This window comes from Somniosus microcephalus, chromosome 9 (assembly GCF_052327205.1).
Source record: "Somniosus microcephalus isolate GS21.2 chromosome 9, FLI_Smic_1.0, whole genome shotgun sequence".
Lineage (NCBI taxonomy): Eukaryota > Metazoa > Chordata > Chondrichthyes > Squaliformes > Somniosidae > Somniosus > Somniosus microcephalus.
In genome coordinates this window covers 101,728,428-101,750,792 of record NC_140995.1, presented here as the reverse complement: position 1 = coordinate 101,750,792, position 22,365 = coordinate 101,728,428, and positions in this window count along the sequence as shown.

The following is a 22,365-nucleotide window of genomic DNA, read 5'->3' as shown; positions in this document are numbered from 1 at the left end:
ATTTACAAGTCTGGTTATGGCCAAAGATTTTGAATGTGCCAAAGACAGTGTTTGCTGATTAAGCATTTATTTCCCATGTATGCCAAAGTCATAGTGAAAGAGGAGGTAGTGGAGATACTGGATGAGATAAAAATTGATAAAGATGAGGTACTAGAAAGGCTGTCTGAATTTAAATTTGATAAGTCACCAGGACCGGATGGGATGCATCGTAGGATGCTGAGGGAGGTTAAGGAGGAAATCGCGGAGGTACTGGCCATAATCTTCCAATCCTCTTTAGATATGGGGGTGGTGTCAGAGGACTGGAGAATTGAAAATGTTATACCCTTGTTCAAAAAAGGGTGTAAGGATAAACCCAGCAACTACAGGCCAGTCAATTTAACCTCGGTAGTGGGGAAGCTTTTGGAAACGATCATCAGGGACAAAGTTAACAGTCACTTGGACAAGTGTGGATTAATTAAGGAAAGCCAGCATGGATTTGTTAAAGGCAAATTGTGTTTAACTTGATTGAGTTTTTTGATGAGGTAACAGAGAGGGTTGATGAGGGCAATGTGGTTGACGTGGTGTACATGGACTTCCAAAAGGCATTTGATAAAGTGCCACATAATAGGCTTGCCAGCAAAGTTGAAGCCCATGGAATAAAAGGGACAGTGGCAGCATGGATATGAAATCGGCTAAGTGACAGGAAACAGAGATTAGTGGTGAACGGTTGTGGAGGAAGGTACACAGTGGTGTTCCCCAGGGGTCGGTTCTAGGACCATTGCTTTTCTTGATATATATATTAATGACTTGGATGTGGGTGTACAGGGCACAATTTCAAAATTTGCAGATGATACAAAACTTGGAAGTATAGTGAACAGTGAGGACAATAGTGATAGACGTCAAGAAGACATAGACAGGCTGGTGGAATGGGCGGACACGTGGCAGATGAAATTTAACGCAGAAAAGTGCAAAGTGATACCTTTTGGTAGGACGAACAAGGCGAGGCAATATAAACTGAAGGGTACAATCCTAAAGGGGGTGCATAAACAGAGAGACCTGGGGGTATATGTGCACAAATCGTTGAAGATGGCAGGGCCGGTTGAGAAAGCGGTTAAAAAAGCATACGGGATACTGAGCTTCATAAATAGAGGCATAGAGTGCAAAAGCAAGGAAGTTATGATGAACCTTTGATGAACCTTCGGACTCAACTGAAGTATTGTGCCCAATTTTAGTTACTGCACTTTAGGGAGGATGCAGAAAAGATTTACGAGAATGATTCCAGGGATGAGGGACTTCAGTTATGTGGATTGACTAGTGAAGCTGGGGTTGCTCTCCTTAGAGCAGAGAAGGTTGAGAGGAGATTTGATAGAGGTATTCAAAATCATGAGGTGTCTAGACAGAGTAGATAGAGAGAAACTGTTCCCATTGGCGGAAGGATCGAGAACCAGAGGGCACAGACTCAAGGTGATTGGCAAAAGAACCAAAGGCGACATGAGGAAAAACTTTTTTACACAGCAAGTGGTTAGGATCTGGAATGCACTGCCTGAAAGGGTGATGGAGGCAGACTCAATTGTGGCTTTCAAAAGGGAATTGGATAAGTACCTGAATGAAAAAAAATTGCAGGGCTACGGAGAAAGAGCAGGGGAGTGGGACTAGCAGAAGTGCTCTTGCAGAGAGCCAGCACAGGCTTGACGGGCCGAATGGCCTCCTTCTGTGCTGTAACCATTCTTTGATTCTATGTACGTGTGTGTATGCCCGTGTGTCAGTGTGTACTTATGTGCAGGTGTGGGGATTGGTTTGTTTGTTTGTTGTGCTGGTTTTGAAGGGAAGGCTTTGTGCTCAGTATATCGTAGTCCTATGTCTACTGAAGCAACTGTTCAAACTCGCATATAGATTCAGATAATTTACTAGGTATACTGTGATTGGCCTACATTTCATGGAGGTTCTTTGGGCCTTCATGCTTGTCCTTATTCACAAAGCTTTTGTTGATCTATTAAGATGTAAGTTAAGGCTTCCACAGTACGTGTGGAAATTTTTACACAGAAATCAGCCATTTGCAGACAAATTGCAAAAAGGTGCAGTTTTGTAGACCAATACGAGCTTTTCAAGTGACAGCATTCGTTTCAATGTTGGATATGGGTTCAGCATAATAATTGGGGCCAGGTTCAACATTATAGTTGGAGTTGGAGAACACTCGTTAATATTCTGATTTTTTGATCGTTGGGCTCATCTTTTTTGTGTCTTGTGTGTGGTTTTCTTTTAGTTTATTTTACAATTTATTTTTGGCAGAGTAGAAAGAGAGCGAGTACATGGCAGTCATCTCCTGTATGTCTGTATCAAACCAATTCAATCTTGAAAATAAATTGAGCACTTTCCAATAACATCATCAGCTGCTGGTGACAGTGTGTTACAGGACGCACTGTAATGTTTCAGTTTATTTTTCCTTTAAACTTAGAGTTGGGAGTGATCTAATAGGACTCTGAAGAAATCCAGGTACAGTTTAATCCGTAAAAACAATCACCTGTTACTCATAGGCTCTTACAATTTGTAAAATAACCAGTTTAAATAATGATAGAATGACAAAAACACAATACCCCATGGATAACTGGTACTGATTCTGGACAGGTAGTAATTTACTCTGTAGCTAAAATACTGAATCCTATTTTAGTATGACTTAAAAATTGCTAAATGTTATCTAAATAATACAGTTAATTGCTTAGACTACTTTATCAATAATATGATCAGCCACTATAAAAAGGTTATGGTGGCATTTAATTTTCAGTACCATAGTTTCCTTGACTTGTTTTGATGTCATTGGTCACTGGGGCTGTAGATAAAAGTATCCACAGTCTTCAAGAGACAGTGGAATAGAGGAGGGGTACATTGGGGGGAATTTTAACATGGAGAAACGGGTGGGGGGTTAAACCCGGGCAAATTACCGGCAGGTCAGGAAGCTGGCTCCAACCCGCCGACTTCCGCATTTCACTCTAGCGCGTTAGGCTGCGTGCGCGCAACCCCCTCAGTAGAGGCGGGTTGCCAATTAACATATGTTAATCGTTCAATTAGAGTGATATTTGACCAGCCACGTAAATACTGTGGCAACAAGAGCAGGTCAGAGGCTGAGTATTCTGCGGCGAGTGTCTCACCTCCATCTCCCCAAAGCCATTCCACCATCTACAAGGCACAAGTCAGGAGTGTGATGGAATACTCTCCACTTGCCTGGATGAGTGCAGCTCCAACAACACAAGAAGCTCGACACCATCCAAGACAAAGCAGCCCGCTTGATTGGCACCCCATCCACCACCTTAAACATTCACTTCCTCCACCACCGGCATACCGTGGCTGCAGTGTGTACCATCTACAAGATGCCTGCAGCAACTCGCCAAGGCTTCTTTGGCAGCACCTCCCAAACCCGCGACCTCTACCACCTAGAAGGACAAGGGCAGCAGGCGCATGGGAACACCACCACCTCCAAGTTCCCCTCCAAGTCACACACCATCCTGACTTGGAAGTATATCACCATTCCTTCATCATCACTGGGCCAAAATCCTGGAACTCCCTCCCTAACAGCACTATGGGAGTACCTTCACCACATGGACTGCAGCGGTTTAAGAAGGCAGCTCACCACCACCTTCTCAAAGGCAACCAGGGATGGGCAATAAATGCTGGCCTTGCCAGTGACGCCCACATCCCATGAATGAATATTAAAAAAAATATTTACACAGACTTTAATGTCGGGTCCACGGGTTTCCCAGGTTTCCTGAAACTCGCCAGTGAAAGCAAGGCGAGAATACATTGGCAATTGAGGGGGTCAATCCATCTCATGAAAATATGGCAATAAATATTTAGTACTCACAGCTGCTTTCTTAACTGCTAGTGGGAAAGGGTGTTCACAGTATTTTTGCTGAGAGTTTACTTTCTACACTTTGGAGGTTTGTTCTATCACATCAGGATGGGTGGTGCATTGGCTGCCTTAGATTGGAACTCAGGTGAGGAGCAATATGACCAGCAGCAGCACCAGCAGCCTACACAGACTTGTAGCTGCACAGGAGAGTGGGCAGCAGCAGAGGGGTGCCGCTCGCAGGAGACACTACCCGTGAAACTGGCTCTACAGGCAGAGGCGTAATTTTCTTTACATTCTGAACAGCTGTGTCTCAGGAGGCTCAGGTTGCCATGTCAGGTGATTGCAGACATCTGCAGTCTCCTAGAAGAGGAGGAGGAAGTGATGATGACAATGCACCCACAGCTGCTCACATTTATGCCAGGGATGCCCTTATTAATGTAAGGTTCACTTAGGTTGCACCAGTGGACCCATGTCATAAGCACATGCAATGGCCACTCTTCCCAGCTCCCCCACCGGAATGCCACTAACACAAAGCAGTCCTGCAAACCACGCCTTGAACATCCGCCCATTGGCCCCCATCAATTCATGTCTTCCTATTCATCATCAAACAAGTTAAAAGCGATTTGCCACACAGCACCCAAGAAGGGACAAGACGGGAAAGTGGTGCAAAAGAATAATATTAATGTGACCTAACTAAAGAACAGAACCTTAACAACACAACATTTTCTCATACACCCATACTCTTGTACAACTACAAAGCTTTACTCTTCCTTTTCCTACAACTCCTACATGGTGCAACCCCTGTGGCTTGAACAGAGGTTGAGGCAGGCTGCTCAATTCCCTGCTCTGATTGCTGAGATGCTCTTGGCTGATGTCCTCTTGGTTTTGGAGCCCGTGAGGGCCCAGCCAAAGACTGCTCCACTTGCACCTGTGCAGGGGCAGAGTCAGCCATCGGGAGACAAGGCAGCATGTGGGCTACCGACTGAGGGGCGGGACAATGGGTGAGAAGTGGAAGTGCTTTGAGTGGAGTCCCCACTTCCATGTCCCCTTTCACCATCATCCCCCTCATGGCCCAGCTGCATTCACTGCTACCATTCTGCTGGAGAGCACTTTAGCGCAGATCAGTGGGGCGCTGTCAGGCCAAGGCAAAGGTATCTGCCATCCTATTTAAGGTGACAGACATGTTGGCATCCAGAGTCTGCACGTCCATGGTCAAGGCACGCATGGACTCAATTGATTGGATCGTTTGATATTCCACGGCGCTGGCCACTCTATCCATGGAAGCACACATCATCTCAATGGCCTGCGACATCAACCCACTCCTGCTTGAGGTGAACTCCTCTATTCTGTGTACAAACATGGTGAGTGTGCTTGGAAGGCCTGTCAGTGCATCGCATATTGTCTGCTGCTGCTCAATGATTCTCCTTTTCATCGACGGTCCCCGGGGTACAGCATCTGTGTCCAGCTGAGCAGAGCTTGGAGAAGGCTATGCCCTCCGACGTGGACTCTCCACAGTTGTCCCTGTCACCACCAGCTGCTCTTGCTCACTTGTGAAGTGTGAGTCACCAGGTGAAAACCCAACTATCTCTCTTACTGGTCCCACCGAAGTGCGAGTATCTGAATTGGTGCATGGTCTGCATGAATCCTATGCTGGTGCACCCTCAGAAGGATTCAGCTCTTCTGAGGAATCGTAATCCGCGACCTCCAACAACAACTGCTGCAAGCATGAAGGCCCTATCAGAGATAAAAGACATGAATGAGTACTGGTAAGGTAGGAATGTTGCAAGTTATCATTATGGAGATGATCATATTTCACTCGTTGTTGAACTCAAGTCAACATGACTGTGTCATCAGGTAGCTGGGAGCTCCCCATCTCCGACGGCCAGGTACGCCAAAACTCCACTGATCTCCAATGCCTCCTCCTCTGCAGTTGTTAGTTGTGAGACGGCTGGAGGTGTACTCTTCTCCTGCAACAAGGAAAACAATATACCTATGAGTGAGTGTAATGGCATGTGTTCAGCCGATGGGTGGAGTTCATTTGGTGAGGGTGAGTATCAGGGAGAGGCATGAAATTGCATTAGGATAAGGGTGAGTGGCAGTGGTGGATAGATAGATGTGGACGTGAGGAAGTGAATAGACAGAGAAGGATGAGTACACCTTTAAGGTAAGCGGGTGTGAGGAATGATGTGATGGAGTATGCTTGAGCAGGCAGAGGTGTTGGGGTGATGCGCACACCAAGATATAGATGGATGTGCAGCTGTACTCACCTTTCCTGACTAGGTCATTAAACTGCATCCTGCACTACATCCAGGAGCGTGGCACTAGGCTCCTGCTGCGGACCTCCTGGGCAACTTCCTACCACGCCGCCTTTGTTTCTGCTGCAGGTTTCTTCCTCCCATTGCTGGGGAGCAGTATGTCCCTCTGGCTCCTCACAGCCCCCAGCAGTACATCAAGGGAGGTATCATTCAACTGGGGTGCAGCCTATGAACACCTAGAATACATTCGGGAACTTCCTCTTCTCGTCTTCCCGACTCCAACTCCTCCAAATTGGCCCTTTAATTACTGGAGTTGCGATCGCGTCATGTAGATCCTCATCACGCCCACTGTCGCTGATTGGACAGGAAACCCAGAAATAAAATTATAATGAAGTGGCTGTGTTGAAAAGCCACTGACAGACGCACGGACCCACTGCCCCCAGCACGTCTCCCATTTGATATCGGGGCCATTGTGGCGATCAACATCCAATGACTTACCGACTGGAACATAGACTCTGGGGGGATTCTCCATTTCTTGCCTGAAAATGGATGACTGGCAGAGAAAATTCTGGTGGAGACCTTGGACACCCATTTGCCTGCCTAATTTTTTTTAATTCATTCACGGGATGTGGGTGTCGCTACCAAGCCAGCATTTATTGCCCATCCCTAATTGTCCTTGAGAGGCTTGCTAGGCCATTTCAGATGGCAGTTAAGAGTCAACTACTTTGCTGTGGGTCTGAAGTCACGTATAGGCCAAACCGGGTAAGGACGGCAGATTTCCTTCCCTAAAGGACATTAGTGAACCAGACGGGTTCATTTCGACAATCTGGTAGTTTCATAGTTACTTGCTTTTTATTCCAGATTTATTTAATTAACTGAATTTAAATTCCCCAGCTTCCGTGGTGGGATTTTGAACTCTTGTCTCCGGATTATTAGTCCAATTTTCAGGGAGGACTTTAAATGATCACCCAGCACTCCCACCCAAAACAGGTGAGAGGCTGTTTAAATACACAAATCAGAGTCCTGCACCAGCTGTAGGACCCCGATTGCCATTTACATGGAGAAATGGGCAGAGCATGTTTTATCTAGGCGTTAAGCAGTCTAAATGAAGCCCAAACCTGAAAATGTTTCCGTTCTCCCGACTGTGGCCTTGGGCGGGTGTCTCCGAGCACACTACAGATATTGTACCCATTTTGGGGCCGACTTAAAAATCTCCTATATATCTCAAATCTTTGGCCATAAAGTCATTTTTAAACAATCCTTAAAGCTATGTATAAAAATGTCACACATCTGGTACAGTGTGCTCTTCAGTGAGGCCCATCTGAAAAGAAGGGTTGGCTCAGTGCTAGTGTTATGGTTAGAATCTCACATTACATACATAGTGAGAGTTATGAAACTCTGTGGGTCTTAGTTAATATTAATTTATTGCGATGCAGGGGGAATTCTGGACTTTGCAACACAAATCATGTTTGTCTTCAAGTTTGTACTTGTATGTGATTTAATACACTGTAATCATTACAGTAGGTTTGTAGCGAGCTGCACTGGTGCCAGGAAATGGAGCAAGCCAGCATCAAACCTAGTGCAACTTTAGCAGTGCATTTTTCAGCATAAACACAGAGGCCTCCATTCACGCCAAGAAAAAAACAGACAGGATCAAGCCATGAGGGCCAATTGCTCTCTTCTTTCAATACACATAAACACACTCAGAATAAGTAATTTCTAAAGAAATAAAATGCAGAAGAGATTCTCTCAAAAAAACTATCTATGTTGGTTTTTGGTTTGTTTGTTTTAGATAGACATTTAAAAATAAACAGAAAGTAGCAAGCAGGAAAGCTCCTTTAATTCACTGACGGGTGCTCTCATTGTCTTGGCATCGTGAAGCTGTAGATTTTGTATTTGGTCTCACAAAGTATCAACCTTGGCTCAGTGGTAACACTCTCGCCTCTGAGTCGGAAGGGCGTGGTTTCAAGCCCCACTCCAGAGATTGAAGCAGATACTCCAGGCTGGCACTTCAGTGCAGTACTGAGGGAGTGCTGCACTGTTGGAGGTGTTGTGACCTTAAACTGTCTGCCCTCTCAGGCGGATGTAAATAATCCTATGGCACTATTGAAGAAGAGCGGGGCAGTTCTCGGTGTCCTGGCCGATATTTATCCCTGAACCAACATCACTAAATCAGATTATCTGGTCATTTATTCAACATGGATTTACAAAAGGTAAATCGTGCTTGACTAATCTACTGGAATTTTTTGAGGATGTAACTGGTAAAATAGATAAGGGAGAACCAGTGGATGTGGTGTATTTGGACTTTCAGGAGGCTTTCGATAAGGTCCCGCATAAGAGATTAGCGTGTAAAGTTAAGGCACATGGGATTGGGGGCAAGGTATTGACTTGGATAGTGAACTGGTTCACAGACAGAAAGCAAAGAGTTGGAATAAACGGGTCTTTTTCCGAGTGGCAGGCAGTGACTAGTGGGGTACCGCAGGGATCGGTCCTTGGATCCCAGCTATTCACTATATATATTAATGATCTAGACAAGGGAACTAGATGTAATATCTCCAAATTTGCAGACGACACAAAGCTGGGTGGGCGTGTGTGCTGTGAGGAGGATGCCGAGAAACTCCAGGATGATTTGGACAGGTTGGGTGATTGGGCAAATGCATGGCAGATGCAATATAATGTGGCTAAATGTGAGGTTATCCACTTTGGTGGCAAAAACAGGAAGGCAGATTATTATCTGAATGGCAATAGATTGGGAGAAGGGGAAGTGCAACGAGACCTGGGTGTGCTTGTGCACCAGTCGCTGAAGGTAAGCATGCAGGTGCAGCAGGCGGTTAAGAAGGCAAATGGTATGTTGGCCTTCGTAGCGAGAGGGTTTGAGTACATGAACAAGGATGTCTTGCTGCAGTTATACAGGGCCTTGGTGAGACCACATCTTGAGTATTGTGTGCAGTTTTGGTCGCCTTATCTGAGGAAGGATGTTCTTGCCATGGAAGGAGTTCAGCGAAGATTCACCAGGCTGATACCTGGGATGGCAGGAATGACGTATGAGGAGAGATTGGGTCGATTGGGCTTGTACTCGCTGGAGTTTAGAAGAACGAGAGGGGATCTCATTGAAACTTATAAAATTCTGACAGGACTGGACAGACTAGATGCAGGAAGGATGTTCCCGATGGTCAGGGAGTCCAGAACCAGGAGTCACAGTCTAAGGATAAGGGGTAGGCCATTTAGGACAGAAATGAGGAGGAATTTCTTCACCCAGAGAGTGGTGAACCTGTGGAATTCTCTACCACAGAAGGCAGTAGAGGCCAATACATTAAATATATTCAAGAAGGAGTTGGATATATTTCTTAAGGCTAAAGGGATCAAGGGGTATGGGGAGAAAGCAGGGACCGGGTACTGAATTTGGATGATCAGCCATGATCGCATTGAATGGCAGAGCAGGCTCGAGGGGCCGAATGGCCTACTCCTGCTCCTATCTTCTATGTTTCTATGTATTTCATTTCTGTTTGTGAGACATTGGATAAATGTTGCATCAACAAACAGTTATAAATGAAATATTCAACAAAATACCTATAATCACAGATTGTACTGAATTTCTATTGTAAGAAGTCACACAACACCAGGTTATAGTCCAACAGTTTTATTTGAAATGACAAGCTTTCGGAGCGCTGCTCCTTCGTCGGGTTTCCTGCCCGCCGGCCCCAGCCCACCTCCCCGAAAAAAATTCTGGCCAAGGTATCACAGTTGTGGGGTACAGGCTGGATGAACCAGAGGGTCTTTTCCTGTCTGTCATTGTTCATATCCAACTGGTGGAATTCAACACTAAAGCTGTAAGGAAGGAGGAAGGGAAAACTGCACTGTAAATGTTAGCCTTTAGTCAAAAATAGAGCAACACTGAGCATTGCGGAGCAGCAGTGCACAAGCTGAACTGCAGCCCTATCAGCTGAAAAAGGCTGCAGGGAGACTAGTGGTAATAAAGGGGGCAAATGGGGTTATGGTAATTTGTTTTTAAAAATATTTTCAGTAAAGAGTACAATAATCTACCTCATGACACCCAACTATTACAAAACTCCAATGTACACTGTACTTAATCACCACAGCAGAACTATATATAGAGAGTGACAATAAATGTTACCATCTTTACTGGAAAGTGTTTTGGTTATGTTGAATTAAACGCCAAAAAAGCCAAACATCTATTGTCTACACTTTTTTTCCCAGGCAGACACAGACAAATTGGAAATCTAGGACTGAGTTGATTGAGAATGTAATTCTAATTCTAATAATAGTGTTGCCAAAAACAAACGCTCTGCTGCTCTGTGCCTTGTCCGATCAAGGCAAGTGGGCAAAATAGTTTGCTTTCCAAGATAACAACAGAAAATGCTGGAAAAACTCAGCAGGCCAGGCAATATCCGTGGAGAGAGAAATAGAGTCAACGTTTCAGGATGTAACTTTCCAAGATGTCCATCATTCATATTGGCCCAAAAATTGCGGTTGGCGGCATAACTACGGCGTATACCGCAGCCTCCGAAAAGAATACGAACTTACCTTGTGCAAGGCCCAGAACGGTGACATGCTCTTCGGCGCCGCAGAGTTCTGCACAGTGTATTACATCATGAAGGCCAGGAGCGCAGCGTACAGCCTGTGCGTAAGGGAAGACACGCTCACAAAATCTGTCAAAACTAAGCCATGCCCACAGAAACATTGTTCAGTGTCTTCCATTGAAATTACATTTTTAAAACTTTTAATTAAACTGGTACTTGGACTTATTTTCATATATCAGCATTTTGTTAAAATTAACATATTACCAACAATAATTTGGCTTCTGTTTTCCACTTGAAGGTTAAAAAAGATAATTTGAGGTCAATGGAAAGATTCTTGTCCTTTGGCCGTTTACTAAAGTGAAATAAATCGTTTAGCTGTTCAACCTTCTATTGAGGTTAAAACAGTTTCTATCACTTGGGAAGTGTATTAAACATTACGTTATTTGTATTTCATACTAAGAAACATGTTCCTTTTCTTAATTGTACTAAGGAGCATTGTACAGTGTTTTGCTAGCCAAAGAATTACCTGTGCTGTACTTCAAACATCCTGGCTTTTTAAATTAAGGATGCGTTCGGATTTATTTTATATAAATCAGGTAAGTTTTTTATTCTTTTAAGGCTAGCATTTAATATCCTATCAAAGGCCCATTATGACGGATTGCAATTCAACAGCACTGAAAGGCGTTGGCAATGATCCTTTTGATTTACTATACACCAGGCACGTAGCACACCAGCTGTGGGGCAGCTTAACTCTATTATATAAAATAATTAAATAGCAAAATGATTTTATTTCATACATTTGGAGGAAGCATAAATGATCTGTGCCAAATGCCCAGTTCTTGATCATGCAATTGGAGTTAAGAAAACATTGATAATTTGAAATATTAATTGTCATATTTTATATTTTTAATGTTTCTAAGTGTTGCCACTAGGTACGTGTATTTTATTGTGAAGTGATACCAGAACGGTTAAAAACCCTTTCAGACGCACTCAAATGGGTTCCTTTCACAGTGCGTCTGCTTTCAGTAACCGTAAAATTTTCGGACGTAATTGCTGGGCAGTTGGTGAGCAATTAGCCCAACTCTGTGCCAGCAATTGGCATTTCCAAGGCGGCGCAGATGATCTGTCAAGGCGTACCCTGACAGATCGCAAGTTCGGGATTTAGCGCAAGCGCATGCAGAAATTGCAAACTTGCGGTCAATTTCAAAGGCAGTACTCTCTGCCCCAATAACTATTCCAGCGCTGCAAGTCTTTTAGTGGGCTCTGATTGTGTTAGTGGTTGTTGGTAATTGAAATTAAAAGCAGCTTTTACATCTCACCTAAACAGATGAAATCCTGGTAAATTGATACATTAGTACAAATAAAAAGTGATGTTTACATTTCAGACACTGTGAGGACTTACATTAAGAAGCTGTTATTTAGCTTATGCTACTTGTCTGCTTTTGCTAGAACACTACGGGGTATATTTTCCTCTGTGCTTAAACTTAAAAAAAAATCTTTTACCAACCTGTATTATAAACAGTGAAAGTTTAGTAAAATATTTTTTCTTTAACTTTACCCAGGAAAATATATATAAGGGCAGCACTCATAGCAACTTCTAATGGGGCCAGGACATAGTTATTTTAGTAACAAGGCATGATTCATTATGACATTGACTTAGCAACAGGGAATTCAAATATCATCATCTCAGCAATAGGACTAATCATAGAATATTAACTACAAGACCACTTTTGGGTTGAAATTCCTCCTGACACTAATTTTGGTGAAAAATAGCAGTGAGTACAAAACAGAAAATTTTATTTTGGGCTAACTTTACATTAAATTTATCACTAGGGGGAATTTTAGACCTCTTGTTTTTACTGAAATGCAAACTACAAGCAATTTACAGTTGTAAGGTTTATTTGAATAACCCTAAACACTGCATGCTTTTAGCTATTTACTTTTCTGTAATTCTGCATTCAATAGTCATGCGCTTAGTTGTAAAATCTTGCTTGTACTGTCATGGGTTCATGTCCTAACTCCCTCAGCCACATGTGATCACATTAGGCTGTCTCTGTCAGGCTGCCGAGTGGGACATAGGCCAGCTTGCCCTGCACCAACACTCCTTCTGTTGGCTGAATCAGACGGGGAATATCATCACAACACTGCATAAGTCAGCTCACCACACTTCCAGCTGAAGGAGGCAAGCCCCATGAGACACATTCATTCCTTTTTTTAATGTTAGTTTATCCAGGCAGTGCCTAAGAAACCAGAAACAAATTTAGTCAGCTCTCAAAAGAGTAGTATAAATCTCAAATCAGTTAACATTCTCTGACAGAATGTTCACCATGTCAGATCAGTGAGAAAATGCAGAAATGTTATGTTAGATTCAAGAAGGCCCTTAGTAAGTAATGGCCTCTGCGTTTTCTCAAAGCCTTAGCAAAGCAAAATTACATAATTTTGTTTAAAACAGACCATATTGTAGCACCGATTAGCAACAGCTGTGAGAACAAACGATGAAGAATAAAAGCTCTGGCACAAGTTAATCAAAAAGGGCATGTGTTTCAAAACATAAACACTTCAAGCAAATACATGTCATCACCCATTTATTCATTAGTAGATTAGTTAACTCCAAAAAAAGTTCCCCTCCAATTTTATTTTCCGTCTTTGATCCTGAAGACGCATTGGGAACGACTTCCATCTGCCTACTGCCCCGTTCTCACTGGGAAATGGGACAGTTGGCAGCCAACATTTTTACTTAAACTACTGCCTACTGACTGCATGAGGCGTGCCCGAATCAATCTTTGAGTGGGCCTTGAAATAGGTGGCCAGTGGTCCTACTCGAAACAGCTGGGAGCGAGTTTCCCTAAAATTCTGTCTGTCACATATCTTTTCTATCATGACAGTATTTGGTGAAAATATAATGAGGATTTTGGTAGAACATCCTGAACTACGGAGAGCATACTTCCTTTCGCAAAGCACTCTGAAAAAAATGTAAGAACCCTGATATTCCTGGGCTTGTGGTGTGGAACTGCAGGAATTTGAAGTCTGGGAACATCTTCAGTTTTTGGATAAAGTTATATAATGAGTAACAACAAAATTTGACATTTTGTACTCAGTAGCTTCACCTTTAAATTGCAGTCACAATCTGTGATGAGATATAGATTATTATTGAGCAAAACAGCATTGTTATAGATTATTCCTCATTTCTGAGCGAATGGTGTCAGTATATCACCCTCTCTGAATCTGCTGTGGGCTCTTAACCCTGTGATGAGATTATGTTATGCACCTGCAGTCATATTTGTAAATTGTCCAGTCAACAACAATAATTGTTTTTGTTCCAACCTTATTCTATATCTTTCTAGTTTCATTCAGCAATTTTTCTCTAGTAGTAGTTGATTCAATCACTGATTAATATACAACTGTTTTGGAAGAGTCCTCGAAGCAAGTACTGTGCTGATATTGATGATTGTCTACTAGTTAATCATAATCACTCTGATAACCTTCCCATCAAACAAATGTATTTATCTGCTTTAAATGTGTATTTTGCTTTGTGAATTTTTCTTTTCACCAAGGTGAAAGATGTCAGTGCTGCAGAAAGGTACACTTTTCAGTACCCTTTATCTGCAGTAAATGTTCCCAGTTGAGATGCAGCATAGCAAACTGTCTGTTCAACAGAACAAGTGTCATAACCCCAATATCAGAAAACTGACCCATACTGCACGAGTGTGAATTAATCCACTTCCACATGCATTTCATTTAGAACTCTTACAGCCATCAGAGAAAAAAAGACGCTAACTCCCATCAGTCTGGGCTGGGTTTGAATCTCAGTTGCAGAGATGAAGGCCGGCATTTTCTGGAGCAAGACGGGTTGGGGGTGGGTGGGCTCCGATGCGGCCGGGAAATCCAGGAGGCCGGGTTTCCCACAAGCCCTGCTGACTTTAACGGCAGGGCCTGATTTGCATATGAGGCCTCAGTTTCCCGCCCGCAGCCAGCCAGATTGAGAGGCTGGCTCGCTGAGGGCAGGTAGGCCTGCGGCCGCACGGAACACAAAAGCAGGGTTTGTGTAAGGGCCTTGCTGGGCAATGGATCATGAGGGGGGTGGGGGAGACAACCGGGGATTGGGGCCGGGGGAAGGATCGGGGGAGGGGAGCGATGACCAGGGATCGGGTCCGGGGGAAAGATCGGGGGGAGGCGGCGAGCGAGGGCCGAGGATCGGGGCCGGGCAATGGATCGGTGGGTGGGGGATGGTGATGGGGTGGGAGGGAGGATCGGGGGTGGGGGTAGCGAGGATCTGGTCCGGGGGAAGGATTGTGGGGAGGGGGCAGACGATCGGGGGATGGGTCGGGCAGAGATCGGGGTGGGTCAAGTGTAGATCGGGGCCAGCACTGGAGGATTGTGGCCGGTTTCAGAATCATCGTTGGTGGGTGAAAGCCTGGGTGGGGTGGAGGTGATCAGAGGCCCTGTCGGGGGGTGGGGGGGGAGGTCTCCAATCGCAGTGGGTGGGTTAGGCAGGGACCCTGGATCCAGGAGGTAGGTATAAAGCCACTTACCTCCTGGATGCAGGAGTCCCCGCTTCAGTTTAACTGCCGGGTTTCACAAATTGTATGAAACCCGCCCACACGCAGTTAAAAACAAAATGGAGGTTAAAAAAGAGGCTTTCAGCCTCATTATAATATTCAAATTGAAGTTCTGCACCCTGGGAGCGGGTTGGTCGCACGCGCCCCCACCGCCCCCCCCCCCCCCCAATTTCACACCCATCCCGCCTCCGTTAAAACCGGAAGTGGGCAGGTTGGAGGCAGGATCAGGTCGGGAATCCCATTTTTAACAATTTAACTGCCCCCACGCTCCAAACCCACCCTTTTTTCAGGTTAAAATTTTGGCCGAAGGGACTGGGGTTTTAAAAGTGCCACCCAGTTACCCCCCTTATTTGTCTGCTTTTGTAGTAAATAAATAAATATAAGAGAAAACATTCTGGTCCCGGTGCAGAGGTAGTGAGCAAAATGCTGAGTGAATACTGCAATGTCTGCCCTTGTACTGTTTTGTGAGATTGGAAATTTAAATAATTTCTGCTTCTGGCCTAGTTTCAGTCAGCAAGTGGGAGCTTGCTCAACAGGGTGGGGTGTAGGAAGATTCTACAAGACTGCAATTTGAAGGGATGCTTTCATTTAAAGCCACAGCTGGGGGAAAATGAAACTTTTATAAAGTTTGTAAATTGATTTTAAATATTTGGCAACCTTTGCAAAGGATCTATAGGAGGAAAAAGCAAGAGACAAAAAACAAGGCAAGGCAAATCCTACATGGACATATGAAATAGAGTCCATATGAAATAGAGTCCATGGGTGAGCGGCGCAGTATCCAACTGGTGAAATGAAAATGCTGCTGCATGAAGTGGATGGAAGGAGCGTGGTCTTATTTAACATTCAAGGGCACCCTTCCCAACAGACAGCAGTACAGGAGGTGGCAGCTAGGGTCAACATAGTGTTAACTACCTGCTGTAGCTGGGAACAGATGCAGAAAAAGACGGCAAAGTTTAATGAATCTGACAAGGTAAGGTTATCCAACAGTATAATTTACTGTGTCGATGACCATGGTTGCATGCCATAAAATGTTGACTGCCAATGTGTTCCACATTGATTGTGGGCATTGCTAAGCCTTCACAGAATCTTACAGCTCATTCCGTGCATCTTCTGCATACCCATACTTCAGCACAACATGCATATCACCTGCAGATTACAACTGAAAGCCTTCCAAGGGATTCAAACATAAAATCATTTTGACAGTTTAACATCGGGGGTGGGGAAGCTTTTAGAAACAATAATCTGGGAGAAAATTAACAGCCACTTGGACAAGCATGGACTAATAAAGGAGGGCCAGCACGGATTTGTTAAGGGAAAATCGTGTTTGACTAACTTGATTGAGTTTTTTTGATGAGATAACAGAGAGGGTGGATGAGGCCAGTGCAGTTAATGTTGTGTATATGGACTTTCAAAAGTTGTTTGATAAAGTACCGCATAACAGGCTTGTTAACAAAATTGAAGTCCATGGGATAAAAGGGGCAGTAGCAGCATGGATACAAAATTGGCAAAGGGATCGAAAACAGAAAGTTCTGGTGAATGGCTGTTTTACCGACTGGAGGGAGGTATACAGTGGCGTTCCCCAGGGTTTAGTACTCGGACCACTGCTGTTTTTGATATACATTAATGACTTGGACTTGGGGGTACAGGGCACAATTTTGAAATTTGCAGTTGACACAGAACTTGGAAGTGTAGTAAACAGTGAGGAAGATAGTAATAGACTTCAAGAGGACAGACAGTTTGGTGGAATGGACAGACACCTGGCAAATGAAATTTAATGCAGAAAAGTGTTGGTAGGAAGAATGAGGAGAGACAATACAAGCTAAATGGTACAATTTTAAAGGGGGTGCAAGAACAGAGAGACCTGGGGCTGTTTGTGCACAAATCTTTGAAAGTGGCAGGACAGGTTAACAAAGCAGTTAATAAAGCACATGGGATCCTGGGCTTTATAAATAGAGGGATAGAGTACAAAAATTAGGAAGTTATGCTAAATCTATATAAAACATTAGTTCGGCCCCAGCTGGAGTATTTGTGTCCAATTCTGGGCACCACACGTGAGGAAGAATGTGAAGGCTTTGAAGAGGATACAGAAGAGATTGTACGAGGCCCCTTGGGTCGGAGCGATCATAATATGATCGAATTCTTCATTAAGATGGAGAATGAAGTAGTTGACTCAGAGACTAGGGTCCTGAATTTAAATAAAGGAAACTACGATGGTCTGAGGCGCGAATCGGGTAGGATTGATTGGGGAATGTCACTCAAAGGGTTAACGGTGGATAGGCAATGGCAAACATTCAAAGACCGCATGGATGAACTACAGAATTTGTTCATCCCAGTTTGGCATAAAAATAAAACAAAAAAGGTGACTCAACCGTGGCTAACGAGGGAAATTAGGGATAGCATAAGATCCAAGGAGAGGACATATAAATTGGCCAAAAAAAGCAGTAATCCAGAGGATTGGGAGCAGTTTCAGATTCAACAAAGGAGGACAAAGGGATTAATTAAGAAAGGGAAAATAGAATATGAGAGTAAGCTTGCGGGGAACATAAAAACTGACTAAAAGCTTTTATAGATATGTGAAGAGAAAAAGATTGGTGAAGTCAAGCGTAGGTCCCTTGCAGTCAGAATCAGGGGAATTTATAATGGGGAACAAAGAAATGGCAGACCAATTAAATACATATTTTGGTTCTGTCTTCACAAAGGAGGACATAAATAACCTCCCGGAAATATCGGGGAACATAGGGTCTAATGAAAGGGAGGAATTGAAAGAAATCAGTATTTGTAGGGAAATGGTGTTAGGGAAATTGATGGGATTGAAGGCCGATAAATCCCCAGGGCCTGATAATCTACATCCTAGGGTACTTAAGGAAGTGGCCCTAGAAATAATAGATGCATTGCTGATTATCTTCCAACATTCGATGGAATCTGGAACAATACCCATGGATTGGAGGGTAGCTAATGTTACCCCACTATTCAAAAAAGGTGGTAGAGAGAAAACGGGGAATTACAGACCGGTAAGCCTGACATCGGTAGTGGGGAAAATGCTAGAGTCCATTATAAAAGATGTAATAGCAGAGCACTTGGAAAGCAGTGACAGGATCGGACAAAGTCAACATGGATTTACAAAAGGTAAATTGTGCTTGACTAATCTACTGGAATTTTTTGAGGATGTAACTAGTAAAATAGATAAGGGAGAACCAGTGGATGTTGTGTATTTGGACTTTCAGAAGGCTTTCGATAAGGTCCCGCATAAGAGATTAGCGTGTAAAGTTAAGGCACATGGGATTGGGGGCAAGGTATTGACTTGGATAGAGAACTGGTTGGCAGATAGAAAGCAAAGAGTTGGAATAAACGGGTCTTTTTCCGAGTGGCAGGCAGTGACTAGTGGGGTACCGCAGGGATCGGTCCTAGGACCCTAGCTATTCACAATATATATTAATGATCTAGACAAGGGAACTAGATGTAATATCTCCAAATTTGCAAACGACACAAAGCTGGGTGGGCGTGTGTGCTGTGAAGAGGATGCCGAGAAACTACAGGATGATTTGGACAGGTTGGGTGATTGGGCAGAAGCATGGCAGATGCAATATAATGTGGATAAATGTGAGGTTATCCACTTTGGTGGCAAAAACAGGAAGGCAGATTATTATCTGAATGGCAATAGATTGGGAGAAGGGGAAGTGCATCGAGACCTGGGTGTCCTTGTGCACCAGTCGCTGAAGGTAAGCATGCAAGTGCAGCAGGCAGTTAAGAAGGCAAATGGTATGTTGGCCTTCATAGTGAGAGGGTTTGAGTACAAGAACAAGGATGTCTTGCTACAGTTGTACAGGGCCTTGGTGAGACCACATCTTGAGTATTGTGTGCAGTTTTGGTCGCCTTATCTGAGGAAGGCTATTCTTGCCATGGAAGAAGTTCAGCGAAGATTCACCAGGCTGATACCTGGGATGGCAGGAATGACGTATGAGGAGAGATTGGGTCGATTGGGCTCGTACTCGCTGGAGTTTAGAAGAATGAGAGGGGATCTCATTGAAACTTATAAAATTCTGGCAGGACTGGACAGACTAGATGCAGGGAGGATGTTCCCGATGGTCGGGGAATCCAGAACCAGGGGTCACAGTCTAAAGATAAGGGGTAGGCCTTTTAGGACAGAAATGAGGAGGAATTTCTTCACCCAGAGAGTGGTGAACCTGTGGAATTCTCTACCACAGAAGGCAGTAGAGGTCAATTCATTAAATATATTCAAGAAGGAGTTGGATATATTTCTTAAGGCTAAAGGGGTCAAGGGGTATGGGGTGAAAGCAGGGACTGGGTACTGAACTTGGATGATCAGCCATGATCGCATTGAATGGTGGAGCAGGCTAGAGGGGCCGAATGGCCTACTCCTCCTATCTTCTATGTTTCTATTACTAGAATGGTTCTAGGGATGAGGGATTACAGTTACATGGATAGACTGGAGAAGCTGCGGTTGTTCTTAGAGCAGAGAAGGCTAAGAGGAGATTTGATAGAGGTGTTTAAAATAATGAAGGGTTAGATAGAGTAAATAAAGAGAAACTGTTTCCAATGGCAGACCGGTTGATAACTAGAGGGCACAGATTTAAGGTGATTGGCAAAAGAACCAGAGGCGACAGGAGGAAAAACTTTTAGACGACGAGTGGTTAGGATTTGGAATGCACTGCCTGATAGGGTGGTGGAAACAGATTTAGTCGTAGTTTTCAAAATGGAATTGGATAAATACTTGAAGGAGAAAAATTGAAGGGATATGTGGAAAGAGCTGGGGAATGGGGCTAACTGGATTGCTCTTCAAAACAGCCGGTGCAAATGGCCTCCTTCTGTGCTGTACTGTTCTGTGATTCTATGCCACAACCTAGCTGCATGATGCATGGTCACTTACTGACCTATGCAGCATGGGCTGCAGATTGGACATACGTCTAACACTGTATGTGCACCTCTTCAATTTACAACATCTCTGTTATACTTCTCTGTTTGTATAAGATGGCACATAATGCAAGGGAACAGGCATGAACTGGAGAAAGGCTTAAAAACACAAATAATTAGCTCTCTTGGAGAAGGCCATCCTGGACATCCTTACATATAAGAGCATGGGAGTAGGGGAAGGTGACCACAGGCCGGTCCCAAGATCAGGGCCAATACCATCCTGCTGTTATGCCCTGTTCCCTCCCCATATAGGCATGCTTATAACCATGCAAATATTATGCACTGTATCTTGCAATGTCGGCTTGGTTTGTAGCCATTATTCTAACATTTGTTCGTTTTTTTTTACCATTGTAGGCCTGGAAGAAGAGCCTGCTGGCATTGCCAGTTACCCAGAACAAGGCAGCATCTATGTCTCTCACAAAATTTTGCAAGCACCAGCACAGCTACACATATCCCAGAGAGTGCAATTAGTGAGCTTTGAGGAGGTAGCACCAGATGAGCCAGAGCATACAGGTGAGGAGGAGCAGGTGGTGATAGTAGAGGAGCAGGGACTGACTGAATGGATGGCCAGGTAGCTGGTATCAATGGAAAATGCAGGAGCTCAGTGCAATTAGGCTGGAGTGTCATGCTGCTATTGTGCTTCAGTTTTTAAAGAGCTGGAAGCTTTGGCTATGCTGACTAATACATCAGTCACCTGATGAATATTTCTGTCAGCAGCACATTGGCTGACACTGCAATGTTAGCCTGGAGTCAGAGGTCTAAAGGTTATGGGTGATGATGACTGTCACTGGCAGTATGGTGCCTATATTGCAATGTGGCTACACCTATCCTTTTAGCAGATCATAAACTCTACAACTGGCTCCCTCTCCCTGTGAAGTAGGCAACCTCAACCTCTGCCCCCCCCCGCCACCAATCCGGGCAACCTCCAGATAATGCTCTCCCCTATAAACAACCTTTCAATATTCAGAACTTCCTCCTCCCACATTGAACTGTTCTTTCCCCTTTCTCTCCTTCTCCCCCTCCACTCCCTCTTTCCCTCCTTACTCTCCCTCTCTTTCACTCCCTCTTTTCCCTTCCACCTCCCCCCCTTGCTCCCTCGCACCCTACCCTTCCTCCACCCTCCCAACTGCCTCCTTCCCCCTTCTGAGTCCAATTCAGTTACCCTCCTGTCTTCTAACACTGTTTGATCTGGAGTGCCCTTAGCCTTGAATCCCCTTGTTCAACTCCACAGAAGATGGTTGTGGTGGTTGAAGTTCAATCATCACAGCCCCAGGACATTGCTGCAGGAGTTCCTCAGGGCAGTGTCCTAGGCCCAACCATCTTCAGCTGCTTCATCAATGACCTTCCATCCAACATAAGGTCAGAAATGGGGATGTTCGCTGATGACTGCACAGTGTTCAGCGCCATTCACAACTCCTCAGATAATGAAGCAGTCCATGCCCGCATGCAACAAAACCTGGATGACGTTCAGGCTTGGGCTGATAAGTGGCAGGTAACATTCACGCCACACAAGTCCCAGGCAATGACTATCTCCAACAAGCGAGAGTCTAACCACCTCCCCTTGACATTCAATGGCATTACCATCGCCGAATCCCCCACTATCAACATCCTGGGGTTCACCATTAACCAGAAACTTAACTGGACCAGCCACATAAATACTGTGGCAACAAGAGCAGGTCAGAGGCTAGGTATTCTGCAGCGAGTGTCTCACCTCCTGACTCCCCAAAGCTTTTCCACCATCTACAAGGCACAAGTAAGGAGTGCGATGGAATACTCTCCACTTGCCTGGATGAGTGCAGCTCCAACAACACTCAAGAAGCTCGGCACCATCCAGGACAAAGCAGCCCGCTTGATTGGCACCCCATCCACCACCTTAAACATTCACTCCCTCCTCCACCACCGGCGTACCGTGGCTGCAGTGTCTACCATCTACAAGATGCACTGCAGCAACTTGCCAAGGCTTCTTCGGCAGCACCTCCAAAACCCACGACCTCTTCCACCTAGAAGGACAAAGGCAACAGGCACATGGGAACACCACCACCTCCAAGTTCCCCTCCAAGTCACACACCATCCTGACTTAGAAGTATATCGCCGATCCTTCATCGTCGCTGGGTCAAAATCCTGGAACTCCCTACCTAACAGCACTGTGGGGGTACCATCACCACATGGACTGCAGCGGTTCAAGAAGGCAGCTCACCACCACCTTCTCAAGGGCAACTAGGGATGGGCAATAAATGCTGGCCTTGCTAGCGACG